Source organism: Gavialis gangeticus, unplaced genomic scaffold, assembly GCF_001723915.1.
Source record: "Gavialis gangeticus isolate Ggan-Ray unplaced genomic scaffold, GavGan_comp1, whole genome shotgun sequence".
Lineage (NCBI taxonomy): Eukaryota > Metazoa > Chordata > Crocodylia > Gavialidae > Gavialis > Gavialis gangeticus.
In genome coordinates, this window is record NW_017729031.1 from 106566333 (window position 1) to 106572844 (window position 6512).

General features: G+C 50.3%; 1 protein-coding gene across 1 annotated transcript in view; it reads left to right on the top strand.

The window, feature by feature from the left end:
* TMEM237 (transmembrane protein 237) overlaps positions 1-6512 on the top strand; it is a 76787-nt gene that overhangs the window by 403 nt on the left and 69872 nt on the right. The window lies entirely within an intron of this gene.

Consider the following 6512-nt stretch of genomic DNA (forward strand, 5'->3'; position numbering starts at 1 on the left):
AGGCTCTGGGGGGCCTCGCCCGTTCCCTCCGTCCCGGCGCGGACGGCGCTGAGGGGGGCGGCCGGTGCCAGCTGCCCGGGCGGGGCTCCCTGCCCGGCCGGCACCGTCCTGCTTGGTCCCGGGCACCTCTTGCAGCAGATCTGCGCCCGTCCGGTCCCGGGGACTAGTAGCAGCAGTGGCTTGTGCCGAGAGGCGGCGCCCTGAGCCGGACGGGCTCGCGCCTCCCTGCGGGCACTTTGGGGTGCAGCGCTCGCCCGGGGGGCCTGCGCCTGAAAGTCCGACAGTGCCACCCCGCCCTCCCGGGCCGCGCCTGTTGCCCGCGGGGCAGGTGGTTTCAGCGCGGGGAGTCGCACGGCATTACCCCGGTGCCTGTAAAATACTGTGTCAGTAGAGGCCCAGTGCTCCAGCTGGGGTCAGAGGCAGGCAGGAGGATGGGTGCGTGCTAGGCCTGCCTGCAGCCACCACCTTCCCGCCGCAGCCCAGGGAGAGCGCTCGCAGCTGGAGCCCACGCTGCTCACACCCCACGTCTACAAGCCAGATCCAGAGACTGCGGGGCTGGATCCAGCCCCTAGGCTGTAGGTTACCAACCCCTGCTTGATGCGATGGATGACTTACGGTGGGGCTCAGAGGAGTGTTTATGCCTCTGAAATCTTCCACTTCCTAGGAAGGAGGCTTTCCATTTGGGTTAGACTTGATGCCAGGGCAGTAACAGAAGTGAGAGGCACTGATGGCAGCTGGTAGGGTAGTGGTAGCAGGATCTGGGTGTAGGGGCAACAGAATAGATCTCTTGGGCCTGGTGAGTGGCCCCAAATCTTTCAGGGAAAGGAGCATTTTGTCAGTTTGGGGGTTGAATAATTCTGTTTCCTCAAAAAGCAGGTTAGCTGAGTCCTGGGACTCTCGGGACCCCAGAGGCTTGTAGGCAGGACGGTTGTGGTGACCACAGCCCAAGAAGCTGTGTCCACTGCATCCAGGGCTGTCCTTTGCATGGTTTTGTCAGTCCACTGGTTCTCTGAAAGCAAAGGCCAAAAAGGTTATGGGACAGTGCCTTTAGGTATTTGGCCACCACCTTGTGTGCTTTGAAATTGTGTGAGCAGTGCCCAGTAGTTTGTGATAAGAAACTGGAGGCTTGCAGAGGATTAGGTCCTTCTTATCTAATAAATCTGTCCAACAAACCTGTTTCTTAGGAACCAGCCAAGAGTATCAACTTTTTTCACTGGTGGCTGCTGCTACCCCAAGAGATGATGAGGGGGTGGCCTGGGGGTAAGAAAATAAGTACTCAGTACAAGCGGAGCCCTGTTCTTGTTCACATACCTACCAGGTCATGCGAGCGAGGCAGGCAGGTGCCATAGTGAGTCAGATCAAAGGTGGTGTCATTGACAGGGGGTGCCTTGTTAGGTGGTCTGGGCTGATGGAGAATGCCCACTAGCATGTGGCTGAGAGATCCAGTGTCCCCCATGACTTGCAGTCGCTCCTGAAACCCTCCACCCTCCTTGCTAGAGGGAAGAGGAGGGGCTGTTGTCTCCATGAAAGATGAGAACTCCCTTGAGTAGTCTCTTCTTTTTTAATATTAATATCAGAGAGATCAGCTGGACCAGGGGCTGGGGAAACATACAGTCTGAAGAGGCATTTGAATAGGATGCTAGCAAATGTGACGCCAGGTAACTGGACTAGTGTTGTAGTCATTGGGTGGATGAAAGCCCCAAGGCTAAAAGGGCCATGATGATGAAGTAGAGAAGGCCATAGAAGAGGCACACCAGTAGATGGTGTGGAAGTACTTGCCATCATGCTGGGTGAGAGGATCCCTTAGGAGGCTGTGAGAAGGACGCAGAGGCTGGTGCCAGGGACATTTACACTTAAGTCATGTTAAGTGCCCAGTTCCAAGCCTAAACTGAATGATAGCTGGGAGCTTTGGCATCACACAGACAGGAGACTACTGATAGGTGTGAAACCAAAAGGTTGATGGCTGCAGTTAGAGGTGGAGGTTCCTTGTCAGAAGAATTTGTGGCAATTTCTGTCAGGTCAGGGGGTGTAGATGAAGGCAGTCTGTAGACTTTAATACTAGTCAGGGCAGGGGTGGGCAAAATACATCCTGCAGGCCATATCCGGCCTACCAGTTGATTCTATCCAGACTATGGGCCGGCAGCACAGGCAGCAGCTCCAGCTCTGGCCTCTGCTGGCACCCCAGGGGATATTGGATGGGAGCAGACCTGTCTGTCCACCCATGTGGCTCCACATGGCAGGCCCTGGGTTAGCTGTGCTTGAGCCCCAGCACCCTTGCTTGGGCTGGGCCGGTGGTGCCCAGCCTGCCTGTGGCTCAGAGCTGGTGGGAGCTGCCCTGGGAACTAGGACTGCGTGGCAGGTGCTCCACACCTGTAGCCGGAGGCAGCAGAACTTCCCCAGTGCCTCTTGGCAGGTGAAGCCCCAGTTCTGGCCCTGGCCCTGGCCCTGGCCCCACCTACCACATTGCTCTGTGCAGTGCTGTGAGCTGGCCCAGCCACCTGCTGTCCCATCCCATCCACCCAGGTAAGGCTGTCCCTAGTACCCTGGGTGGGGGCAGAGGGTGGGGCTCCTCTTGGGGGAAGGGGAACCCCTAGGCTGCGGGTTGCATGGCCCTGGTGGGGAACTGGCACAGGCTAGAGGGGTTCACTGGGCTTCCCTAGGCTTTGTGGGGGCAAGTGTGAATGGGAAGGGATGGGGCAGGCAGGTTTGGGGTGCAGGTGGCTCTTGGGAGGCGTGTCTGGGTGCAGGCTGAGGCAGAGTTCCCTTGTGATTTGGGGGGTGGCTGGGCAGTGGCAGGGCTCTGCTGGGGGTGGGGCTGTCCTTCCTTGACTGAGCGTCCTGCTGTCTGGTTTTGCTTTCCTTGGAAGAGAGACTTTATTTTGAGTTATGCAACTGCCTCTATATACTACCCAAAAAAGCATAAATCAGGACAAAAATATTTTTTGAAATAAAATTAAAATATTTTATAGTAGATGTGTTATTTTTAGCATATTTTTAATCTATAATTTGTTAAAATGATATCATCACCTTTAATTTTATGTGTGTGGCCTTTAATAACTCACCAAAACTCATTAAATGGCCTTCCAGCCAGAATATTTGTCCACTCCTAAGTCAGGGAAACCAACTGCTTCATCTTTGAGGCAGAATTCTGCACTAGCTCCAGTAGACTGCCTAGCTCCAGTAGACTTAGTCATTAGGAGAAAAATAGAGGCCTGATATGGGGGACTGGTTCCAAACCCCTGCTCAAAAACAAAATGTAGGTACTCTCAACCCTGAAGTTAAGGGGAAGGGTAAAGGGATTAAAATGTAATGGAAAAGAATAAGCAAATTTGGGTGAAGAATGGGTGTCAGGCATTGAATGCTTGTCTCCTTTGCAGTCTACTTTTCAAAGTGTTCCATTCCAACCAGGTACTTGAGAAGGGCTTCAGTGCAGGAAGTATTCACTGCCCTGTATTTCTTTGATGTGGGGGGACCACAGGCTTGAGGGGTTGGAATTCACTCTGAGTCCCAATAAGGCAAAAAGTCTCCAGTCAAAAGCTATGCAGCTGAAGATACCCTAGGGGTGTGTGTCAGGGGTGAGTGGGGTGCAGGGGGGTGCATGTTTCCAAGAACTCCAGGTAATATTAAGTAACATCCTTTTTTCCTGTAACTTCCTGTTTCCACCTTCCCTTGGAAAACACATTATATTTAATTGAAATGCTGGGCTTTATTAATGCTGCAGGCATATAATTTGTATATAATTTATGGAGCAAGCTAGCATCTATTACCATGGAGGATGCCATATAAAACAGAATATATTGATTAGTAATTTTGTTATTGAAATGTCACCCTGGAAACCCGCACTGTAATATGCTGCTTCTATGGAGTTGGGATAGAGAGATGTTAAGTCCCAGGAAACTGGAAATCTGAACTGGAAATAAAGCTCTTGTACATAGAATCAGAGAAAATTAGAGTTGAAAGGGACCTTAGGACAGGGGTGGGCAATTATTTTGGGCAGAGGGCCGCTTACTGAGTTTTGGCAAGCCATCAAGGGCTGCATGACAGGCAGACCAGGGCAGATGAATATGAATTTTCTATTTTTTTTTTTTTTTTTTTAGGGGCCCCACGGGCTGGATAGAATGGTCTGGCAGGCTGCATCTGGCCCCCGGGCCGCATTTTGCCCACCCCTGCCTTAGGAGGTCAAGTAGTTCAACCCCCTGCTCAAAGCAGGAGTATCCCCATTTATACCACCCCAGCCAGGCCTCGTCTAGCCAGGTTCTAAAAACCTCCAAGAACGGAGATCCCACAACCTCTCTGGGTAACCTGTTCTAGTGTTTTACTACCCTCATCATGAGAGAGTTTTTCCTAATATCTAACCTAAGCTTCAACTTAAGACTGTTGCTCCTTGTTCTGTCATCTGTCACCACTGAGAACACTCTAGTTCCATCCCCTTTGGACCCACTCTTCATGTAGTTGAAGGCTGTTATTAAATCCCCTCTCAGTCTTCTTTTCTTGTAGACTAAATAAGCCCAATTCCCTCACCCTCTCCTCAGAAGTCATGTGCCTCAGTCCCCTAACCATTTTCATTGCCTCCTGTTAGATTGTCTCCAATTTGTCCACATCCTTTCTGTAATGGGGGGGCCCAAAACTGAACACAGTACTCCAGATGTTGTCTCACTAGTGCTGAATAGAGAGGAATAATCACTTCCATTAATCTGTTGGCAACACTCATACCAATGCAGCCCAGTATGCCGTTAGCTGCCTTCTTGGCAACAAGGGTACACTGTTGTTGGCTCATATTCAGCTTATTGTCCACTGTAACTCCCAGGTTCTTTTCTGCAGAGCTGCTGCCTTGCCAGTCTGTCCCCAGCCTGTACCGGTGCATGGGTGTGTTCCATCTGTAGCACAGGAATTTGCATTTGTCCTTATTGAGCCTCATGAGATTTATTTTGGTCCAATCCTTCAATTTGTCTAGGTGTCTGAATCCTAATCCGACCCTCCAACATACTTACTATTACCCCCAGCTTGATGTCTTCTGCAGACTTGCTGCGGGTGCACTCTGTGACATCTTCTAGGTTATTGATGAAGATATTGAACAAAACTGGCCTCAGGACTGACCTCTGGGGCACTCTGCTTGATACTGGCTGGTAACTAGACATTGAGCCATTGACTGCTACCCTCTGTCCCTCATGATCTAGTCAGTTTTCTATCCAACCTGTACTTCCTTTCATCCAACCTGTACTTCTTTTGCTTGCCTGCGAGAATATTATGGGAGGCCATATCAAAAGCCTTGCTAAAATCAAGGTATACCACATCCACTGGTCTCCCCACATCCACAGAACCAGTCATCTCACCATAGAAGGCAGTCAGGTTGGTTAGGCATGACTTGCCCTTGGTGAATTCATGCTGACTTTTCCTAATCACCTTCTCTTCCAAGTGCTTAGAAATGAATTCCTTGAGAATCTGCTCCATGATTTTTCCAGGAACTGAGGTAAAGCCGACTGGTCTGTAGTTCCCTAGATCCTTCTTTTTCTCTTAAAGATGGGCACTATATTTGCCCTTTTCTAACCATCTGGGATCTCTCCTGATTGCCATGAGTTTTCAGAGACGATGGCCACTGGTTCTCCAATCACATCAGCTAACTCCCTTGGCACCCTCAGGTGCATTCCATCTGGTCCTGGGTACTTGTACACATCTAGCTTTACTAAGTAGTTCATAACTTGTTCTTTCACCACTAAGGGATGCTCACCTCCTCCCCAGACTGTACTTCCAGGTGCAGTAGTCTGGGAATTGACCTTGCCTGCGAAGACTGAAGTGAAAAAGACATTGAGCACTTCAGCCTTTTCTGGATCCTCTGTCACAAGGTTGTCTCCCCCATTCAGTAAGGGATCCACACTTTCCCTGATCCTCCACTTGCTACTGACATACTTATAGAAACCCTTCTTGTTACCCTTCATGTCCCTTGCTAGCTGCATCTCCAGTTGTGCTTTGGCCTTCCTGACTTCGTCCATGCATGCCCAAGCAATGCTTTTATACTCTTCTCTAGTTGTTTGTCTGAGTTTCCACTTACAAGTTTCCTTTTTGTGATTTAGTTTACTGAAGAGTTCCCAGCTAAGCCAAGCTGGTCTTCTGTCATACTTGCTAGTCTTCCTGCACATCGGGATGGTTTGGTCCTGCACTATCATTAAGATTTCTTTAAAGTACAACCAGCTCTTCTGGACTCCTTTCCCCCTTCAACTGGCTTCCCAGGGGATCCTGCTCATGAGTTCCCTGAGCAACTCAGAGTTTGCTTTTCTGAAGTGCAAGGTCCTTACTCTGCGGCTATCCATCCTTCCTTTCCTCAAGATCCTGAACTCGGTCATCTTGTGGTTGCTGCTGCCCTAGTTGCCATCCATTACTACATTTCCCCACCAATTCTTCCCTGTTTGTGAGCAGCAGATCAAAAAGAGCACAGTTCTTAGTTGGCCACTCCAGAATTTGCACCGCTTCAAAAACTTCCTGGGTTGCCTATGCATTGCTGTATTGTCTTCCCA